Here is a 23,006-nt window from a genome sequence, read left to right on the forward strand (position 1 = left end):
CTTAGCCCCAGGCCCTTTAAATTGCCACCAGAGCCCCACTGCTGGAGCCTGGAGGTAGTGGCAGCGGGGCTCTGGGGGCTATTTAAAGGGCCGGGGATCCTGCTACTTCTACAGCCCTGGGCCCTTTAAATAACCACTGGAGACCCACCGCTGCTACCCCAGAGCTCCGGGGGCTATTTAAAGGGCTGGGGCGATAGAAACAGGGGAGTCCTGGGCCCTGTAAATAGCCCCAGAGCCCTGGAGTAGTGGCGGGGCTCCGGCGGCTTTATATATATATATATATATATATATATATATATATATATAGTGCATGTGTTATTAGATAGTCAGTTGTTAGCTGTTATATATAGATATGAGTTAATTTTGTTATTCTTTAAGAGGGAAGATGTAGAGATATGTTTGTAGAAGATTGTAATTTAGAGACGCTGCCTCATAAAGGACAGTGTTATGAACACAGGAATTTAGAGATGTGCCCTGGAGGTGGGGGTTGGGAACCCAGCATGGCTGTGTGTAGTAGTTCACCAGAGATGCTCTATAGTATGTTTTATTAAAGTTTTATTCCTTTCTCATTCACTGGCTTGTTATTTAATGAACCCCAAGATCATTACAGGCACTACACTTAACAGTAGAGGAATACCTGTATCTGACTAGTGGCAACCCCTCCGTCAGTATCAGGGGTGATCCCAGCAACAGATTCCTTAAGGGAATTACATATACACCTTCCCCAGCAATAGGGCAATACGCCTGGTCCCCAGTGCCTAAATGTACGGAGTAGTATTCTCTGCCCTCTGTCTCTCGGAGGGTGCATGTACGCTGCATTTTGAAGGGCGCCTCCCAGCTGGGCCAACAGACTTGAGCTAGCGAGGCTCACGCTGGCACTCTAAAAATAACGGTATTGACGGCCCTTTGAAGTTGTGGCTCCGGCTGGAGTCAGGCTCGGAAGCTCACTCCCATCTTTAGGTTCCAGAGCCTAAACTCCAGCCCGAGCCGTAACTTCAGAACTCAGTCTACACAGCTATTTTAGAGCGCTAACGAAAGCCCTGCAAGGCCAAGTCTGTCAAACCAGATGGGAGGCTCTCTCCAAAATGCAGTGTAGACGTACCCTAAGTGGCTAAACCCTACATGGCCAGCAACTCACCCCCACAACCTTGAATATATCCCCACACTCACCTTTCGCTGACCAGTCTGCTCTTCTTCAGCAACATCTCTCTCTCTCTGTCTCTCTCTCTCTCTCTCCCTCCCACACACAGCAGCCCTGGACCAGGAATGTGAGAACTCCCATTGCTCCTCTCCACATATGCAAACCTCTCTACACCACCTCAAGTCTTCTTCCACTAACTGCTCTTTCCTTCCCTGTTCACTGTCCTCCAAAGAATCCTTCTACTCAGTGCCTTCCAGCAGTCCCATTACACTTTTCCTAAAGGATAGAGCACCCCATTTGCATCCTAGGAAGCACAAAAGCTCATGGAGCTCCTACTCATTACCATTACTGTACTCATAACTGTGATTTAAAAGTCCATTCTAATCCCAACCTTTAATCCTGAACATTTATTGGTCACTAGCAATTTGCCTGATCTCCATGTCTGTGCATGAAACAGCAGGATGACAAGCTAGTAGGGCTGCTCAAAATTTTTCTATTTACATTATTTTTAACAGAAAATTGGGTATTCAAGTGAAATGATTTTTTTTTTAAAGTGTCTGATTTCTATGTTTTGTTTAAAAAACTTTCCATTCAAACCTAAAATGTTTTTTTCCCAAAAATTCTAAATATTTTGCTCAAAAAACAAAAATATTGGACCGGAGAATACATCATTGGAAACTGCAAAATTTGATTTGGATATGCTACTGCCTTATGGGAGCTTCAATTTCATTGTTTTACATCCCCCTATGGGCTGGCTTCCTGGCTGGATTACATTTTATGGTGCACCATAGCCTGGAACTCCCATGATGCAGAGCCTCCCCTTTCCAAGAAGGGAGACCATCATGCATGATTGGAGATATAGTCCAGCCAGGAAACCCAACCCCTGGAGGAAAACAGGAACACGAGGAACCTGATCTACAGTTCCCATGAGATACTGCAGCAACATTTCTTAATGAACTATTCTGGGGTTTCATCTAAATGTATTTAGTATTCAAATATGCATTATTTTTTTTTCCATGGAAAAATATTTTCCAACCAACCCTACCTGCAAGGCTTGATTTTTTTTTTTTTTGAATAAAAAGTCCCCTTTATTTCTGATATGTAGAGGCCAGTCATCTAAAAAAATGTTTATTTCACTAGGGTCATGTCCAAAATACACATGTTCATAAGGTAGTGTATGTTACTCATTTCTAAGTGGGAGTACGTAGTTGTAACTATAAACAGCTGAAGAATGTAACAGCAGGTTGAGGTTGTAGCAGGAAAAGAAACTAATAGGAAATTGTAAAGAAATCTACAGTGAATATGGCCTAACTTGCCTATATTATCTTACACGGTCTCACATCTTCAGGTTGCTTTTCCTGATAAACCCCATTCTTCTATCCCCTAGCTACATAAGAGGCTCATACTTAAAAAGAAGTAATTTACATAAGCCTTTATATCACCTATGAATTTGGCCCTTAGTGGGATTAGATGCCCTAATTTCCCCCACCTCCCATATTAAAGATGATTCTATGATTTTCTGGCTATTTTGGATATTCACCTCAACCTTGATGCTGTAGTCTCTGCACCTAGATAGGTTTCAGAGTAACAGCCGTGTTAGTCTGTATTCGCAAAAAGAAAAGGAGTACTTGTGGCACCTTAGAGACTAACCAATTTATGAGAAAACCTGGATTTGTGCTGGAAATGGCCCAACTTGATTATCATACACATTGTAAGGAGAGTGATCATTTCAGATAAACTATTAGCAGCAGGAGAGTGGGGTGGGAGGAGGTATTTTTTCATGCTTTGTGTGTATATAAAAAGATCTTCTACACTTTCCACAGTATGCATCCGATGAAGTGAGCTGTAGCTCACCTAGATAGGTGACTCATACATGCACATGCACTAATAATAATAGTAACTGTAGTCAATGTATACATAGAAGGCCCTTGTGATTAATCTAGTGCTCCCTTACAAGAGTGCACAAGGTCCAAGTACTAGCAGAATTGCTGTGGCTCTAGTACATGAGGGCAGACCCCTAGCAAGTGATGGGCTTGGAGCAGATTAGAAAAAGGGCAGGTTGTGTGGTCAGTGGTTTATAAATATTTAGCCGCAATGCTACACGAAAACAATAGAGAAAAAATATCAGGTACTTAGTGGTGTGCTTGCAAAAACACTGGAGTATGAAAGTACAATAGTTAAGATAAGACAATGAAGTCAAATAAATTGTCTTCATTGTTGTGCTTTCATTGGCACCGAAGCATACAGTGATAAATGGAATCGATCTGTTTGATGGAAATCATAAACCTTCATATTTATTAAACAATTGTTAATACTTTTATAACATTGCCGTTGTACGTTCATTACATGCTCATTGCATTACAGCAACTTTATGTCCTTGTTTCATTGTTCTGGTGTCATTGTGCACTGAGAACATGTGTAAGACAGGTCTATTTTTAATGTTATACAGTACAGTATGTGAGGAAGGTTCAGTTCTTAATGGAAGTGTCACATCATTTCCAGATCAAATTATCTAGTTTTAACAGCTAAAGGGAAACAAATTAATCAGGAGAAAACAAGCAAATGAACAAACAAACAGAATACAAAATAATACAAATGGTTTGGTTCCCAGGTGTTGATTGAAATGTGTGAAGGTCAGGTTTACCAGTTATCACATCAAGTGTAAATCGTTAAGTATAAGAGTATTCTCCATTAGTTATTATAGTGTTTATAGGAGGAGTATATACAAAGATTTCAACAGCAAAGAAAGTGTTGTAGTATTTTGCTATAGTATTTACCCTGTAGTATTTTGCTGATGACGAGACCTATGTCAAAATAAACTCTTTATTATGAACAGGAATTATGTAAGGCAATAAGGTAAGAAAAAACTTTCTACTAATCTGTGGCTGCAGCCTACAACAGCCCTGTCCTGAACTTCCTTGTTTCTGCCCCAACAGGAAGCATATCCCAGCAAACAAAGTACTGCATCAAGAGTGTACAGAAAGTGTGGCATTTCTGCACTTCCTGGTGGACTTACCCTATAGCACGTTGTCCTTTTTTAGATCTCCTTTAGAATTTAAAACTGTTAAATCAAACTATCAAACTATTACAAATACAGCAACTCCTTAACTCTTTAGGATTCCTAATCAAAACCCTAATATGCCTCGATTAATCTCTACAGCAATTCTTATCTGTAACAGAATGTTCAGTCTCAGAGTCAATAACAGGACCAGTTTGTGAATTGCTTTCACCATGTATGTCTGGTGTCACTTCACTTGTTTTGGCCAAGTTGTCAGGTATTTTGAGCAGGTGCTTATGATTCCGTCATAAGGTTTTGTCTTTATCTGTGATTATTGAGTATGAGTGAGGTGACTGGCCAGTGCCTATCCTGCCAGATTCCCACAAGTCTTTTGTTTTTTTTTTATCTGTGGAAGAGGCCTGGGTCCTTTATTGTACTATTCTATCTAACTGTACTTTCCCTGTCTTTTCCTCACTATCACATACTCCTTAGTTATCCTGTTTTGTCTCATATCTGGTGATCAAGTATTTATATGTCTATTGTAGAAATTCAGCAGGTGACTTTCCATAATGCAGCAGTGTAGCTCTGTAGTTGAGTAGTGCTAAATATGACTCTTCTCTTACATCCAATGTTTTTGAGCAACTTCTTCACTATATGTACTCCACATTCAGTTAATATACTGATTTGAGGATATTAGGGTCTAGATGTCTCTTGATGAAAGTCATACATTTTACCAAAGTCAAGTAATTGCCTCTTCTTGAACTGTGATCCATTGTCAGTCATTACTGTCCTTGAAATTCCATGATGAGCAAATACAGTGGTGCTTCTCAAAAGTCTCTTTTGGTGTATTGCAGTCAGTGGTTTGTGATTAATTTCTGCTTTGAAGCTATGACCCTAGAGCAGTGGTTCCCAAACTTGTTCTGCCGCTTGTGCAGGGAAAGCCCCTGGTGGGCCGGGCCGGTTTGTTTACCTGCCGCGTCCGCAGGTTCGGCCAATCATGGCTCCCAGTGGCTGTGGTTCACTGCTCCAGGCCAATGGGAGCTGCTGGAAGTGGCGGCCAGTACGTCCCTCGGTCCGCGCTGCTTCCAGCAGCTCCCATTGGCCTGGAGCAGTGAACCACAGCCACTGGGAGCCGGGATTGGCCGAACCTGCAGACGCAGCAGGTAAACAAACCGGCACAAGTGGCGGAACAAACTTGGGAACCACTGCCCTAGAGCCACAAAATCTTGTACCTATATATGCCAGATTGTATCTATTTTGTTCAATTTGTGCATACATCTTCTCTGTTACTCTCATAGACCTAAATACAGCCAATCAGTTCCATGACACGATAGTAGTACTGCTCCCAGCTCTCCTTTTGAGGCATCTGTGGAGAGTATGATGTCTTTCAGCACTGCAGCACTGGAGCTGATGTCAGAATGTGCTTTAAATCATTTAGCTCTTTCTCATGCTCTAGCATCCATGTCTATTCACTAACCTTGTGGAAGAGATGGCTTCGGTGAGCTCTGCAAGTTTTACAGTTAGGTATGTATTTGCTGATATAATTCAACATCCCTTTGAATTCCTTTTTTTATCTTCAGGTCTCAGCATGTTCAGAAATGTTTGAAATCCAGCCAATGAATCTAATTTGCTGATAGATTTGGCTCCTGCCATCTCAGACAACAATTCACTTCCAATGGGCATTTGGAAGTGTTCTCTTTCAATGCTTTTGTTCAGTTTCTCAGGTCCCATGCAATCCTCCTCCTTTTTATCCTCTTCAGTTACTAAAGAGTGAACTCAATCTGCAGGTTCTTCTATTCTTCAGTTTATACCATTTGCTTTCATGTTTTGCAATTCCTCGTCTAGCCGGTTTCTTAAAGCTTGTGGAATTTTTCAGGTAGTATGTATTACAAGTTCTGCATCTTGTTTTAACCATATCTTGTGTGCTACTGGGAGCCACCCATGTCCTGGGAATAAATCTTCATATTATGCTATTAATATTTTTATATCTCATTATATGTTGATTTCTGTCTCTCCGTGGCATACATGCTCCTAATGAAACCAAGCACCTCACATGTGTGGGCCCCAGACTGGTTGATTACCTTGGTGTACTACCATAAATACTTGTTTTATCATTTTCCCTTTGTATTCAAGTGCTGGTGTGTACTCTCCCAACTCTGAAATGTTCCCTCCTTGTAGTCTTTCATAGACACTTTGGTTCTTCCATTTCTATGTTGTCCTTACTTTGTCAGGCTGACAATTTCCTGAAATATTCTTAATGAACATTATTGAATAAAGTTAAACTAACCAGAATTAGATTTAATACCTCTGGGGTCCATTGTATTAAAAATGCAAATGTGAATGTGTTATCATGGAAGTGTACAGGACTTCTTTAGGAGACTGAGTAATGCAGTCTCTGGAAGGTATTAGAAACTTAAATGGGCTTTTTTCGAATGATTCATGTGAAGTCCTAGTAAGTAACTGGGGATAAGGGGAATGCAAATGACCCACCTAGAATCCTCCCTTTTGAAGCTAAGCCCTGGGAAGGAAAACCTATTGTCTACTAATTTCCTTCTCCTGGAAACTTCAGATCAAAGACCCCACTGAACTGTTTAAAGGGTAGACTAATTGTGTTATGAGTATGCTTGTTCTGAGCTGAACATGTGATGAACTTGAAACCACAAGGCAACCCCTTCAGTAGAGTACTGAAGGAGACTCCTGCCAGAGCCCATGTTAGGGTTGGGGTGATCTCTGGTGATCTTATTAGCCTGTGAGCAGGATCTTTTAGTGTTTTCAGTATGTTTTCCCTTTAGTGCATTTACCTTAGGAATAAAATAGGCTTGAGTTCAAATTGCTGCATGGTAACTATAACTGTGGGCAGTCACACTGTTCACCATCTCTGAAGCAAAAGCAAGAAGACCTGCTCAGGCAGCCGGCCTCTGCTGGAAATTACACAATGACTGCAGAGAACTGTTCAGCTTGTAGATATCCTGGTAGGACGAGATAAGAGAGAGAATGATGTTTTCACCCAGGAGAGGTGATGGCCACAGAGCCAGAAGCCTGAGAGTGGATAACCTTGATGGGTCATTGAGGGGAAACAGGTGTGGTTGTCCTGAAATGTGACACTTACATCTGTTTGGATTTCTGTTATTACATGTATTTGTTCACCAATCTATATATCTATACGTAAGTGCCATTTGTGCATATTTTAATTAGGCAGTCTTGATTTTTCAGCCTCCTCCATTACTGTACTTACGAACAGCTTTTTCTCTTCATTTGAGAAATCCCTTCCTGCACTTAATACATGCACTTTTCTGCTTTCTCTGCATATTTTAGCATAATGGCTCCTTTTTTTAAAAACAGGTTTTTGCAGATTTGCCTGAAGCCTGGACAATACCTCTACTCGTGCTGGTTGGCATATCACTAGCATTGTCTCCTGCTTTCCATGTTTCTGTACTTGGCCAATGTAATTTCCATGAACTTTTCCTTTGCTGGTTTAGGTATAGTACACACAGTCATCAGTGCTGTGCTTTTCTGTAAGCTTTTTATTTGAGTTTCTGTTTGTTCTGCTGCTTGCCCTTTCTAGTGTTAGATCCATCTCCTTTAATAGCCATTCACAATGTTTTAATGGTTACACTTCAGAACAATGTGGTCTTTAATAAGAGTCGTAATAGTGCACATCCAAAGGACTGACATTTTAGTTTTACATCTGTGACAAACTTCTCTATTGTTTTCCCTTCATCCTGTATTCTCATCGTAAATGTATATCTTTCAAAAGTAACATTTCTAGGGACAAAATGGTCATTAAATATTTTCATTATTTCTGCAAAGCTTCTCTCTCTCTCTCTCTCTCTCTCTCTCACCAACCACAACCTATATGGAACATACTGTGTACATCAAAGGCTTCTGTGTCTTCCTCTGTTAAGAGCAGAGTGACCTTTTGCTCATCCTCAAATTTATTTGCACCATGGCTTTCATATAAATTTCAGATTGCCATTTTAACTTTCCCCAGGGATATGTAACATTGCCTCTGATTCTCAGGGCTGGTGAGGGCATTTCATGCAGTTGCACAGACTGTGTAATAGCTATATCAACGATACATTTTCCACCAGATCTTCCAACACTCGTAGTACCATGTTGTATCTTGCTGACTAGCAGACTGGTGTCAAAATAAACCTTTTATTATGAACACAGCTATGTATAAAAATGGGGTAATAAAATTTCTCCCATTCTATGCAGCTACAGCCTGTGACTCTCCTGTCCTGGGATTCTTTGTTTCCACCTCAGCAGGAAGTATATCCCAGCAAACCAAAGACTGCATCTACAGTGTTCAGGAGGTGTGGCATCTCTACACTTTCTGGAGGACTTACTCTAGAGCACAGACCCTTGGAGAAATAAAATATTTAATATTATTTAAGGATGGGTCTAATACATCAAAATCCAGAATGAAATCAAACACAACTGAAACCCTCAATTGATGTGTTTGGCCTACACATGGAACGTGGAATGGTCTCTTAATGGACAATCGTCCAAGAGACAGTGCACAATGCTTAATGGAAGTGTGCATGAGTATATGCTCTAAGGACCACCTTAACAATGATTGTACAGGCAAAGTCACATTCCTTTCTGAACTAATGGACAATTTCACCAGTGTCTGGAGCAGGTTGGCAAAGAAGCCCCAAAACATAGCTGAAATAGTAAGAGGGCAATTATTGTAATCACAGGAGGTGTGATAGTGACTTCATTCTAGTGAACAACCTCTACCTATCTGCCTACATGCCTGTACTAAATACATGTTCTTGGACTTCTGTTTGTGAAAGATTAATTTGTTAAGGAATATGGGTCTCTGTATTCTGGTTTCTGTGAAGGATTCTCCTACTCAAGTCAAAAGAGATGAGATGAGGGCAGAACCTTTGACATCCTTCAAGCTTTTTGCTTTTATAAGAGGAAACTCTCATAGTTTTGAACTGCAACATGCTCCATTTTCATAATTTATTGGTCCCAGAACACACACATCCACTGTTTTCTTTTATTTGATTTGCTATTAGCCTTAGACTTTTACAAATGCATGCAGCTGAAGAAGATTACTTTATTTTGATTGAACAATGGTGTTGCTCTCTGTAAACATTTGATTGGGAGCACAGTGTTGAAGCTCTGAAGTGTATTTCATTGGGATGTTGTAGAATTACAAAGATCAAGGCTTCTCTTAATGTAAAATAGCAAAGAAATGTCTATCGTAATTCATGTCACTAGAAAAAAAACAAACTGTTGGCACTATTCAAGTTAATCTAAAGTCAGAAAAGTCATATTTCTGCCTCTGATGTCAATAGTTATTCATATATAATTAAAATGACAACATAACATGTTTCTTTATTGTTTACACATAATGGAATTGACATGAACAATTTGGAATATTAACATTCAAATGTCTACTATGTCAGAATGCTCAGTGACCAACTTGAGATTAATTTTGTTAATTAAAATAAATGTAAATGATACTTTAAATGCTATAGAAATGTTGACCAGCACATGGTCTGGACATTATTTCTGATGCTGGATTTCTCCATGAATATAAATCATCTCTTTTTCAAAGCAGTTAAAGCAATTAATTGTCATTAAGGATTAATGAACTGATGACCTTCTGGTTTTAAAATGAGGAAGCTTTTGAGATATCGGAGTACCCCAAACCATCTTAAACTGAAATCTCTCTCTTTAATGTATCCTGCTACTCAAAAACATCTAGACCATGTTTTGTTAAACTAGAGGACTGGGCGGGGGGTGGGATGAGAGAATTTCTCAAGCATTAAAAGTTTCAATCAGAAATGATTATTTGTGCACCTTTCTCAACATTTGCCAGAGGACTGAGCTAGAACACCACTGTACTAACTAAACTGGTTTCAGTGGGCAACCAAACAAGTATTTAAACATATATACAACAGTGGAAGGCTTTTAAATTTGCTAACTGATAAGTTTATCAACTACAGAAGACAAAAATTCATCCTCATGTGACTAGGCAGGTGCTGGGCGGAGACTATTATCTCATATGCAAAATGCTCCTTTTACTTTTTTATTTGTCTTGGTCCTCCCTCACCTCCATCGAGTACAAATGCTTGTCCATCCTGTTGTGTCTCGTCAGAAATCTAGATTGTAATCTCTCTAAGACAGGGATTGACTTCTTATTATTTGTCTGTGTACTCAGTCTCCATAAAGTTTAAGACCAGAAAAAAAACATTAGATCATCAATCTGACCTGTACATCACAGGCAATTAAATGTCACCCGGTTACCTTTGTATTGAGCCCAATAACTTGTTTAATTAAAGCTTAATTTCTGTTTGGCTAAAGCATATATCCCAGAAAGGCATCTGGTTTTTATATGAAGATGTTTTATCTCAGATGTAGAACTTCACATTTGGCTGTACTAAAAAGCATTTTGTTTGAATAGATCCAGGTTACCAAGATTCAGATCACACTGTATGACTGACCTGTCATCATTATTTACCATTCCATCAATCTGTGTCATCTGCAAATTTGATCAACAGTGATTTTATATTTACTTCCAAATCACTGATTAAGGACCTAGTACCAATCCTTATGGTGCTTCAGTAGAAACTCCTTCCCATTCAATGATGTTTCCTCATTGATCATTACTGCTTGAGATCCATCAGTTAGTCTGTACTTGATTAATTTTATGTGCACTTTTTTTTATATTGACAGGTTTCAGAGTAGCAGCTGTGTTAGTCTGTATACACAAAAATAAAAGGAGTACTTGTGGTACCTTAGAGACTAACGTTTCCTTTATTTGAGCATAAACTTTCGTGAGCTACAGCTCACTTCATCAGATGCATTCACCACTTCATCAGATGCATTCAGTGAAGTGAGCTGTAGCTCATGAAAGCTTATGCTCAAATAAAGGAAACGTTGGTCTCTAAGGTGCCACAAGTACTCCTTATATATATATATATATATATATATATATATATATATATATATATATATATATATATATATATATATATTGTTTAGTGTTGTTGTTTTAATTAGAATATTATGTAGTAAAAAGTTAAATGCCTTAGAAATGTCTAAGTGTAGCTACACGGTTACTATTATCCATCAAACTTGTTGTGTTTTCAAACAAAGAAATCAGAATTGTTTGACAAGACCTGTTTTCCATAAAAGCATGTTTGCTGGCATTAATTATATTCTAATACTTTAAATTGTATTAACCAAATTTCATTAAGTGTTTTTCTTATTTTCTCCTGGACTGATGTCAGGCTAATCCGCCCATACTCATCCCACTTTCCCCTTTTGCCACAACAAGCACTTCTTCCAGTCTTGAATTTCCCCAGTATTCCAAGATTTATTAAAAATCTAACCTCAGCTGGAGAAAAATCTCTGAGCCACCTTCTCTAGGTCTCTTGTCTAAGTTATCTGTGCCTTTTGATTTTAAAATGTTTGTTCTGAGAAGATGTTTAACCATTCTCCATGCTTACGAATTAATTGGAAAGTACTTCATCCTCCTCCTGTGATATAAGTACATCACCCTGCTTCTTTCCAAATACCAAACCAAAATATATATTGAGCACTTCTGCCTTTTGTGCATCATTATTAACAATTTACCATTTCCATCTAGCAGTGGACCTATACAGTTGCTAGGATTTCCTAAATGGGAACACTTAGTTCTACTGTAATACAATATAATAACAATTAACAATATTGTATCAACCTCTTATTCAAAACCCTCATGATCCTAAGATTTTTCAAAAAGGATTTTAGTTGGATATTCCCAAACATACTAATATTGTTCAAACTGAAACAATAGCAGTGAGCTTTCAAGCTCCTCTTTAAGCAGTACATCTATTATTATACTAATGATTGCAAACCATATGGTGAAACCAATAGGGTTGTGTAGTGGGGCGGCTGCCCCACTCCGTGAGGAAAAGGGCTAGAACAGGCCAGAGAGGTTGCACATACCAGCAGCCAATCAGCAAGGGCCTGTGGAGAGCCAATCAGGCCAAAGGAAGAGGCAGCCAAGCAGGGCCAGGCTGGGTCCTATATAAAGGCTGTCTGGCAAAGGAGAGAACAGTTGCTTCCTGCCTAGCAAGGGAGGAAGACTGGTTCCTGATGTAAGGAGGTAGCACCTTGACAGAGCAGTGCTGGGCAGGCTCAGGAGCAGAGGAGAGCTCTGACTCAGATACCTGCCAGGCTGTGGCCCCTGCTAAGAAGGGCTGAGAAGGTGCACAGGGCCAAAGGGGTAGTGGCCCAGGGAAGATAGGCAGACAAGAGAGTAGGGCTGAGAGAGACTGATGTAAGAGGGTTCCTGGGTTGGGACCCAGAGTTGAGGGTGGGCCTGCCCCCCCCCCCCCCCTTGCACTGTACCTAGCCACAGAGGAGGGTGGCCGAGACAGACTGTAACTTGCCCCTGAGGTGAGAGGCTAGACTTTGGGGTTGTGGTTGGCCACTGAGGCAGCTGCAAGCCGAAGGACTGTCGTTATCTCTCCCCTCCCCCCACCCCGAAGGGGGTGAGAACATATTAGCGGACACTGCCGGAGGGCAATGTCCTGAAGCAGACACCGCCGAGCAGGGGCAAGGCGGTTCCCGAGCAGCAGAGCAGACAACGGGCGAGACACCATGCACAGAGGGCGCTCCACAGAGGACAAGAGCTAATTCCCGGAGCAGCCAGCAGGAGGCTCCAGCAGTGGTGAGCTGTGACCCCCCTCACAGGTTGTCTTTAGATATACTAATTATATCAAGAGCCAACAATAAAGCAGGTGATACCTAGAGACCTCATGCAAGGCCTAGTTCAACCAGCAGCTGGCAATATATTGTTTTCCTATGAAAAGAATAAAATAAAAAATGAAACAAACTGAAACTAGAGAATAGTGGGCTAAACAAAAAACAAAACAAAAAACCCCGCTTTCGATTACCAAGCTTTTTGCAGTCAAACAGGCGAAGTAATGTAAATAGTCTAACAGCTCTATACTACCTTATTCATTGAACCATTACACCAACAACATTTTGTTCTTACTGGATTAGTTGTGTTGTCTTATGTATCATTCTATTTTTTTGTATTGAAACTGTACCTAACTACAATAGCTATCAGTGTTGCCTTTATGACAAGAAAAAAAAAGAGATTTTCTTTCTTTCTAACAGTATTGAGAAGCAAACCCAATAATTCCCAGATTTTTTTTTAAAGATGTTAAATTAAATGTTAAGTTATTTTGTACTACAATAACAGCGATGAAATAGTGCAAATAAAAATATAATGAAATGGAAAAGCTCAGAAAAGTTGCTTATAAATATTAAAACATTAATAGTTTCAAAATGAATGATCAAAACTAACCTTACCGCTCCTGACATAGATACATGTCTATTACATACATGAACAGAGTTTCCAAAGAGATATAAAAATATAAGGGCTGAGGATAGCAGTCTAAAAACTGTTAGAGTGCAGGAAAAGAAGTATTCTAATACATTAGGGGTAATACTGCACAAAGTATGAAATATATGAAAGGAGATATTCATGTATGTCAGACTTATTGAACTGAGTGAACAAGGAATACAAAACTAATGAATGGCCATTAACATGAAATATGGACTACAAAAACTTTAGACCATCTCTGATCTGAGGATTACAATCACTGAGGTTTCAGAAGACTGAAAACGTGGATACACATACAGAGTGACATTCATGATGCAGCAGCTTGGATAGGAACAACTCCATAATGTTAACCATATTTCATGAGTTTTACAAATTCCGAAACTCATCACAATTTCCCACTCTCCCAGTTGTACCCCCCCTCCACACCCCGGTTATTTTTTTTTTTTTTTACTAGCTGCAGGGATGGTTGGAAAAAAACTGAATTTTGGCCAAAAATTTTTTTGGTATTTTTTTTTTAAATGGTCACCTCTTTTTAGAGCAGCTGTACTCAGCAACTTTGAATGAGAAGTTCATGGTTTCTCAAATTAAGCACCCAAAATGGTTACATTCAAAATCAATGAGGCAGTCTGTGCAGTTGGAAAGAAATATCAGATACTAAGGACATACCAAACTCTGTAGTTTCTCACTCCCTTTCCCAACAAAGTAAAATATATCAAGACCAGTAAATTCCTGTGATTTAACTAAGTTTTTTTTCCTTTGCAAAATACTGTATGTAATCATTCAAAAGATATGTTTAAACCAAGATTGAGTTGAGGGTGACCTCTTTTTCTTCTGCTTATATTATTGTGCTTTCATTCTGGGAAAGGGAGGCTATTGATTAATCATTAATTGATCATCTCTTTTTTCCCCTTTTGCATCTTGGCTTCCTTTTGAGAGATTGTTCTATCAGCTCTTTAATCTCAGAGGGTAGATTACTGATCTTTCATAAGAAAATCAGGAACCATCCAATTCTAAGTGCTACATGTAAGTCTTTGCTATCATTTGATAAATTAAAAGGGAATATTTACCTCATACTAGAATCTGTCTGAAATCCCAATTGAAGAAGAATTTATATAGAAAAATCTAGCTGTGCAAATGTGACAAACATACATTAGGTGAGATCACTGAACACAATAAACCAAATGTTAAAGTCAGTTTGAGGGGCCTACTCATTGTTTCCTTTACAAACAACCTGCCACTGGTACTGAGTCAGCTCCTGGCTTGTGGAGCATAGCTAAGGAAGAGATATCTGGAGAGAGCTGTCAAGGAGCTGTAGCTGGACTATCCTTGTACCCTGGTGATCTTTAGCTGCCAAAACATCCCCTAACAGTGAGTGCAAATTAGAGCAACCCTGAATCGGGGAGTCACAAAGGTGCTTTACAACAATCTTTGCCCCTCCCCTCTCCATCCATCTATGAACTGTGCTGGGCATAAATGGCTGGTACCAAGGATCTGATTCCCTGGGTCATTCTCCTCTAATAAGAAATTTGAATCGGGACTAACACCAGTGAAGATAACGTCATGAAAACCAATCAAGTGAAGATAACGTCATGAAAACCAACACTGTGAAAGGACAATCAATCACAGTGTTTCCCGTTTTACATATCTACCAAATACATTTGTTTTCTTCTCTTTGCACTATCAAATGTATACAAACTGTATGAATAACATTGTTTCCCAACCTCCAATTAACTATTTCCAAAATTTCTCTAATGGACTATATTGCCTTTCCAGTCAATATCAACATAAAACTTGGCTTCTGCCCCACTTTTTTTTTTCTGCAAAATCTGTGTAAGAATCAGCCTCAGCCTCAGCAACTAAATTACATCCGATACAACAGTTTATAACATTGTGATCTGCAATCACCAGTCTTCACTGCTTCAAGCCATCTCCCATTATGCATTGTCCTTTTTAGGTGCTAGCGAAATTAATGTAGAGCAGGATCATTTTATACCATAGGTGCCGACTTTTGGTTTTGTTGGTGGGTACTTTTGAAGAGGTGTGTGTATCTGGGGTGAGGGGAGGCTCTGCCAGTTTTTTGGGGGGAGGCTATTTTCAGCATATTTATACACTTCTTTCATAGTCTAGTTATTGAATGTGTGTCTATCATTGGTATCTTTATTTTAATAATGATTAAATTGTTAGGAACTACATAATTACATTATATTTACATAAATATATTTACATAAATACATTATACATAACTACACAAATTACATTATATTAAAATCATTGCAATCATCTACAAGCTGACTTCACCTACATCCCAGTTTAAAGACATTACGTATCACTGTAGCTTTCTGGATAACTGTCAACAATCTTATTTACATCTAGTTCCCTGGTATAGACTTGATGCACGTTAAGGACAGCTACATTATTCAGTTGATTCTGTCCCATTGATGACTGGAGATCATTTGTAAGCCTTCTGAAGATGGAGAATGAGTGTTCCATAGTTCAGGCTGATACAGGCACAGTGAGAAGGATTCTTATAAATTTGCAGTACTCTGGAAGCATAGTGCATAGTTATGTACAGATAACTCCAAGATCTGTTTCTTGATAGATAACAGATCCCATCATTTTGTATGTATAGTTGGGATTATATTTTGTCATGTTCACTACTTTGCATTTAACATTGAATTTGGTCTGCCATTTTATTGCCAAGTCACGCTGTTTTGTGAGATCCCTTTCTAACATTTTTCAGTTTGGAATTAACTATTTTGAGTAATTTTGTACCATCTCTAAATTTTGCCACATCACTTTTTTACCCCTTTTCCCAGATCACTTATGAATATGTTGAATAGCACTGGTCCTGATACAGGCTCCTGGTGGACACCACTATTTACTTTTCTTCGTTCTGAAAATGGACCATTTATCCCTACCCTTTGTTTCCTATCTTTACTAGAGTGCCTAGCAATGGTCATCTAACCATCCTTAATTTAATTTTATGGCAAGCCTTTTGATATCATAATCACCCTGCCTCTGTTTATAAACAAACTCCCTGCCACAAGGGCAAAAACTGTTAGCAGCACAGAAGTTATCAAATTCCACACTCAAGATCTCTCTGAGGCTAGGGCATGCCCTGCGAGCAGACCTCAGGTACAAAACTCAGTGGGGGCCAGGAACCACAATCACTGGTAGGTGCTGAGCATCCTCTATTTATTTCCATGGGTGCTTGACCCCTGGAGCACCGACGGAGTTGGTGCCTATCTTTTATACTGATCTCTGTTACTCTTGACGACTCAGACAGGCACATATGCTTTATATAGTGTTTAAATGTCAGACATTAAAACCTGTCTGGTCTTAGGTTTGTTTGTTCATACAATATAATGAGGTGGAACTTTAGTTTGCTCTTATACTTTAAAAAGAGTAGTTTTACAAACACCTAGGATCAGATTTGCCATTAGAAAGATAAACATAGTACTGGAAATAATACTTCCAAGCAGTAATACTCTAATGGAAGTCTACCAACTCAGCTGACTGATTTTTGGTTTAATCAAATTTGTTTAGTGTGTGAATTTGAAATATTTAGAGCAGAGGAAAGGGGTACACTACATTAAAGTTATGAATTTTTTTCCCCGTGTGAACAATGTGAGCTGAATCACCGTGCACAATAGTATGTTTATTCTGAACCAGTGAAGTTTTTCCCCTGTCCTTCACACAGAACCTGAGTTAATGGCCTTTGAATGCAAAACACACCCTCACTCTGGTGGAGGTGAGACTAATGAGCTCTTCTGGGCCTATTCTGCTCTAATGAGGTGCACCTGCAAGGCTTGTTCTTCCTGGAGCTAGGGGAGCTTAAAAAGGGAAAACCTGATACAGGAAGGGGTGGTGAATAGGAGAAGGGCTGTTCTACCTCAGAGACTGCTGACAATAATAGAGACAGGTCAGCCAAAAGGGAGACAGTTACAGGCCTCACCAGTCCTGAAGCTGCAGTGGACAATTGCAAAGCGGTAAGCCTCAAGAGGAGGGGCTGGAAATAGACCTGACTGAAAGACAATAGATCCTCTGATAGACCAAGCAGAAAGAGCTGAATCCAGAACAACTGCCTGGAAGACAGACCACCTTTGCTTTTCTTAGTTTTCACTCTGATTCTCCTCTCTCATAAGAGTGGGGAGAGGACTTTTCTTTTGTCTATTTTATTCATATGCTACAAACTTGGGAAGGGGAGGATGACATTCTAAACTACTTGAAACAGGATCTGGAGGGAACTCAAGGGAGAATGCAGGCAGAACCATAATACAAGGGATTTTAAAAAAAGCATTAGAGGGGATACGGCTCAGCTGCTCCATGCCAGATGGAACCAGAGCACTGCTATCAGAGGTTAGCGGAGATGCAGCAGCACGCTGCTCAGCAATAGCAGTTCCAACAGCAATTGCTGCAACAGTGAACCACTCAGCAGCAAATCCAGACCACACAGCAATAACAGCTGCTGAGGGAACTGATGGCCCAGCAGCAGGAGTTTCAAAAGGAAATGATACACCAGATAGTGCTGGCCCTACACATCCAGGGAGTCATGCTTCTGTCCCACAGCAGTACCAGTGAAGCTAACCAAGATGGGGCTGGACAATGATCCTGAAGCCTTCCAAGTTACATTTGAGAAGGTGGCACTAGCAGCCCAGTGGCCCCCAGAGCAATGGGCTTTGATTCTGGCCCCATACTTGAGTCTGGCATAGGTGGCCTGTCATAATCTGGACTTGAAGTGGGCAAAAGACTACAAACAAGTACAGTCTGACATTTTGAACTATTTGGGTATCTCTGAAGAGACTTACCACCAATGGTTTAGATGTGAGAGCTACCCCAGGGAGTGAGACCCCAAATAGTAGTGTACTGGTTGAGAGAATACTGTTGGAACTAGCTCCATCTGGAGGTACAATCAGGGCCCAAGTGGCCAAGGCCATTATGACAGAACAATTTATAAAGATATTTCCCATGAAAGTGGGTACTATGGCACTGCCTGGGGATGTTATCAGAAGTGGCAAGGCTAATGGAGGATTTTATAGAAGTCAAAGGATCACTAAAGGAACAATCACCCAAGGCATTGCCAGGGTGGGTAAAAGACTGGCAAGAGCCCCAGGAGTGTGACACAGGATCAGTAATTATCCCTGTGAGAGGCCTGGCCCTAAAGGGGTCCTCCCAAATGGTCAGGCCACTTTTTAGTCCAAGGGAGGTCAGGGGGCTGGGTGCAACTACAGCACTGCCAGTGGGATGACTAGGCACCTCAAAGAACTGGAGCGGGACTCTCAGACCAGGGTCCAGACACAAGCCCATGACCAGGCTCACCCTCACCTAGGAGAGGTGCCAGTCCATTCAAATGCTATTCCTGTGGACCTTTTCCTGGCAGGTCTTTAATGCATAAGCCCTGGTAGTGAGTGAGAACCCGGGCCAATCATTACAGCCAGTTCCCTGGAGCCTTGGGAAAGACGATGACCCGGAGGAAGGAACATCCTGAGCAACATGGCTGCCCACCTGACACCAGGGAAAGAAGAGGTAAGCAGTCAGGACTTGGAAGCCCTCATACAGAGCAGGAATTTCACACAAGAACAGAGGAACAACCTTACGCTAAGCTGTGCATATGAACAACTGGCCTCCGTAAATAATGAAGTAACAGACCATCAGTGGGGTGAGCAGTATTTACATTTTAAACTCTTGAAAGTCTGCTTGTATCAATGGGAAAGGATCAGAAAACCGGGGTGGCAAGCTTGTGCAAAATATCTCATGTGCTGGGCACCTGGGAAGAGAGAACACATTGTCTCTTGTATTAGCCTAATTCTACTGGCCACGTGTGCATAATGATGAGAGAATACTGTTCCTCCTGTCTAGAGTGTCAGCTAGCCAGTGGCAAAGGGATCCCAAAAGGCATCCTTGGACCATCTGCCCTTGATTGAGACACCCTTCAAGAGAATTGGCATGAACATGGTTGGGGCCCTAGAAAAAAACTGCACTGGGGAGGCAGTATACACTACAGATCAACAACTACACAACCAGGTCCCCGGAGACTATTCCTCTGTACTCTGTGAAAGCTGTGGTGATACTGCCACAGGTCTTGAATCTCTTCTCATGCATGGATTTCCCCATAAAATATTTACAGCTCAAGGGACTAACTTAATCTCCCAGATGATGAGTGAATTATGCTCCTTTCTGAAGGCCAAGTCCCTGAAGATCTTGGTGTACCACCCGTGGACTAATGGCCTAGTAGAATAGTTTAAGATTATGTGAAAGGGCGTGTTGAGGCGGTTTGTCAGAGACAACCCCAAACAGTGTAATTGGCTATTCCCACCACTCCTGTTTGCCATAAAGGAGGTCCAGCAAGCCTCTACAGGGTTCTCTCCATTTCAGCTGCTTTATGGTCACCAACCATGGGGAATCTTGGACTTGCTATGAGAAGATTGGGAGGAACAGGACGTAGTAGCTTAAGGAACAACCCAATAGGTCTTACAGCTAAGGGAACAACTCAGGGAACATAGGGTTTTTCACCAGAGAGAATTTTAGAAAGGTCCAACACACACAGGAATGAAATTACAATAGAGGGGCAAGACTATGGACTTTCCACCTGGGTGACTGTGTCTTTCTGCTACAGTAGGTAGGACCGGTGGACTATGAGATAAGGCTACCTGGAAGGAGAAAAGAAACTAAGATCCATCATACGAAACTTCTCAGAGTGGAAGATGCAGGAGGCCCTGCTGATAACTTCCTCTCTGATAGGACCTGAATTAGGCCCCCAAGTACCCAGTAGCCAAGAGCTGACAACAATACTGGGGGGAAGAGGGCTCTCTCCTGTGCAAAGGAAGCAGCTCATCCAAATGATTGAGGACTTTGTGACTGTATTCTCCACCCACCTAGGGAGAACTCAGTTTTGTCCAACATCCTAGAGACAACCCTAGGCCAACTAGTAAGAGAGAACCCTAGATCACTGCCCACAAGGGTGTGGGATACAGTCCAAGAGAAAGTGCAAGTGATGCTAGAGATGGGGGCAATTGTAGAATTCAAAAGTGAATGGAGAAGCCCTATAGTTATCATTCCCAAACTGGACAGTTCAATTTGATTTTGCATTGACCTTGTGAGGGTTAATTCCATCTCAAAATTTGATGCCTACCCAATGCCAAGGGTAGACAAGTTACTAGAGTGGCTGGGACTGGTGAAGAACCTGAGCACTATTGCTAAGGAAAAGTTAACATATGTGACTCCATTTTGGTTTGGGGCCCACCATTGTCTAAAAGCAAGCACATCATGCACCAGGAGGAGTGTTTCTTAGATACTGCATTCCTGTGAAAATCCTCCCCCCACCCCTTGTTTCCAGCCTGTTTTAACTCCCGGTTTCTGTTCTTTGTCTGTTCCTAACTCCCTGCCTCCTGGCCTTGATGTGGGCCTCCCATCCTCATAAGAAAAGTTACTGATGCATTGCTTTAGGACTCTCTAATGTAGTTGAAGTAATGGTTTAGCATGAGGAATGTACCTAGCAGGAATAGGTGGTAGATAAGGGAAGGGTTTGTCTATTGGCTAAGGTTTCCGATGCACGAGGGCAACATGCTTTGCTAAAAGGTATATAATCTTTGTATAACCTGCATGCGGGGTCCCCTCCTGATTAGCAGGGGGGGCACCACGCTCGAGCGTAATAAACTTAGTATCTTTGGGAACTCTGCAGTTGTGGACTTTGTTCATGTGCCTTAGCCTAGACTTGAACTGTGCGTGACCTATTGGGTATAATTTGTAGCAGTTCCTGTGCGTGACCTATCGGGTATAATTCGCAGCAACTATCGACTGAACAGAAGGTTATTTGGCAGATTCCTTTATTCCCTGTCTTGCAAGGAAAAAAACAAACAAACCAAACTTCCCCACCCCCTTGGGACACTTTGAAGTCAAGACTATGCCTTTTAGCCTTCACGGAGCTGCTGCAACTTTCCAATGCTTATAAATAGGATCCTCAGCTCCCACCATCAATATGCTGGAGACTACACAGATGACATCAACATCTATAGTCCCACCTAGGAAGACCACCTACAGCACTTAAAGGCAGTGTTAAAAGCCCTCTGGGATGCGGAACCTATGGCCAACCCTGAAAAATATAGGTTAGCCATTGATGAAGCAAGCTATCTAGGGTACCGTGTAGGAGGCAGCCTTATGAAACCAGCAGTTAACAAGGTACAGGCCCTAACAGCATGCCCTAATCCCCAGACAAAGAGACAAGTGAGGCATTTTCTCATCCTGGCAGGATATTACTGGACATTTGTCCCTGGTTTCACCGCAATTGCCCCCAGTACAGACCTCATAAAAGGCAAAAAGTCTAAGAGGATCCAATGGGATGAGAAATGCAAGGATGCTTTTAGTGAGCTGAAAACTGTGCCAGGCGCCCGTGCTCTTCAGCCCCACTTTTTCCTGGGAGTTCATACTGCACACAGACACCTCGGATGTCTGACGTGGTGTCGTACTCTCACACAACTTTGGAGGAGGAGAACACCCAATCCTGTATCTGTGTACAAAGCTGTTTCCTAGAGAAAAATCTTAATCAATTGTTGAAAAAGAGGCATTAGTGATTAAATGGGATGTAGATTCCCTCAGGGTAGCCCCTTCTCCCTAGTCACATATCATGCTCCCCTAAGCTGAATCCATACCATGAAAGACACAAGCCCACGTATAATAAGTTGGTATCTTGTACTACAACCCTATTGTTTTACAGTACAACACTGGGTAGGAAAGGACACTGATTTATTTTCAGGGGAGTTCGGAAATGAAGACAAGCTGCCGCAGAACAGCCTTTCCAGCTAGAGGGATGGGGTATGTGAAGGGCCACGCTCTCACTCTGGTGGAGAGGAAGCTAACAAGCTTTTCTGGGCCTCTTCAGCTCTAACAAAGGCATGTTCTGCCTGGAGAGAGAGGAGCTTAAAAAGGGAAAAACCTGAAACAGGAAAGGGTGGTGAATAGAAGGTGCTCCATATCAGAAAGTGCTGACATCAGAGACAGGTCAGCCAAGAGGGAAATGTTAGAGAGCTTATTCCTTCACTCTCCCGCTTCCCTGGTCCTTCTCGCATGAACAGAGAGCAACAATACCCGAAGTCCAAAGGTGCAAACAATTTGATGTTTATTGGGGTGAACTTCCAGTAAGCTTAAATTCCTTATTTTCGAATCCCAACTTATTTCCTGTTTGCCCCTAATTTATATAGTAATATTCTTAGCTATACCTTAACCAATCATTCTACTGAAATTTAACTAACCAATCCTAACATATTGTAACATGATTAGCTAACCAATTATATCCCACCACCTTAATTAGTTTACACCCAGCAAAATTAATTATACAGCAGACAGAAACAATCACAGAACCAGACAGAGACCATGCCAATAAACAATAGCAAAGTGGGAACTATAATGACAAAACAATACAGAAGTGAGGATTTCACAACTACATCTATAAAGACAAGGGTTTCCCAGCTGTGTCTATTGATAAGTGAGTTCTTACCAGACAGAAAACTATC

This window comes from Lepidochelys olivacea, assembly GCF_965140295.1.
Source record: "Lepidochelys olivacea isolate rLepOli2 genome assembly, chromosome: 1".
Taxonomy (NCBI): Eukaryota; Metazoa; Chordata; order Testudines; family Cheloniidae; genus Lepidochelys; species Lepidochelys olivacea.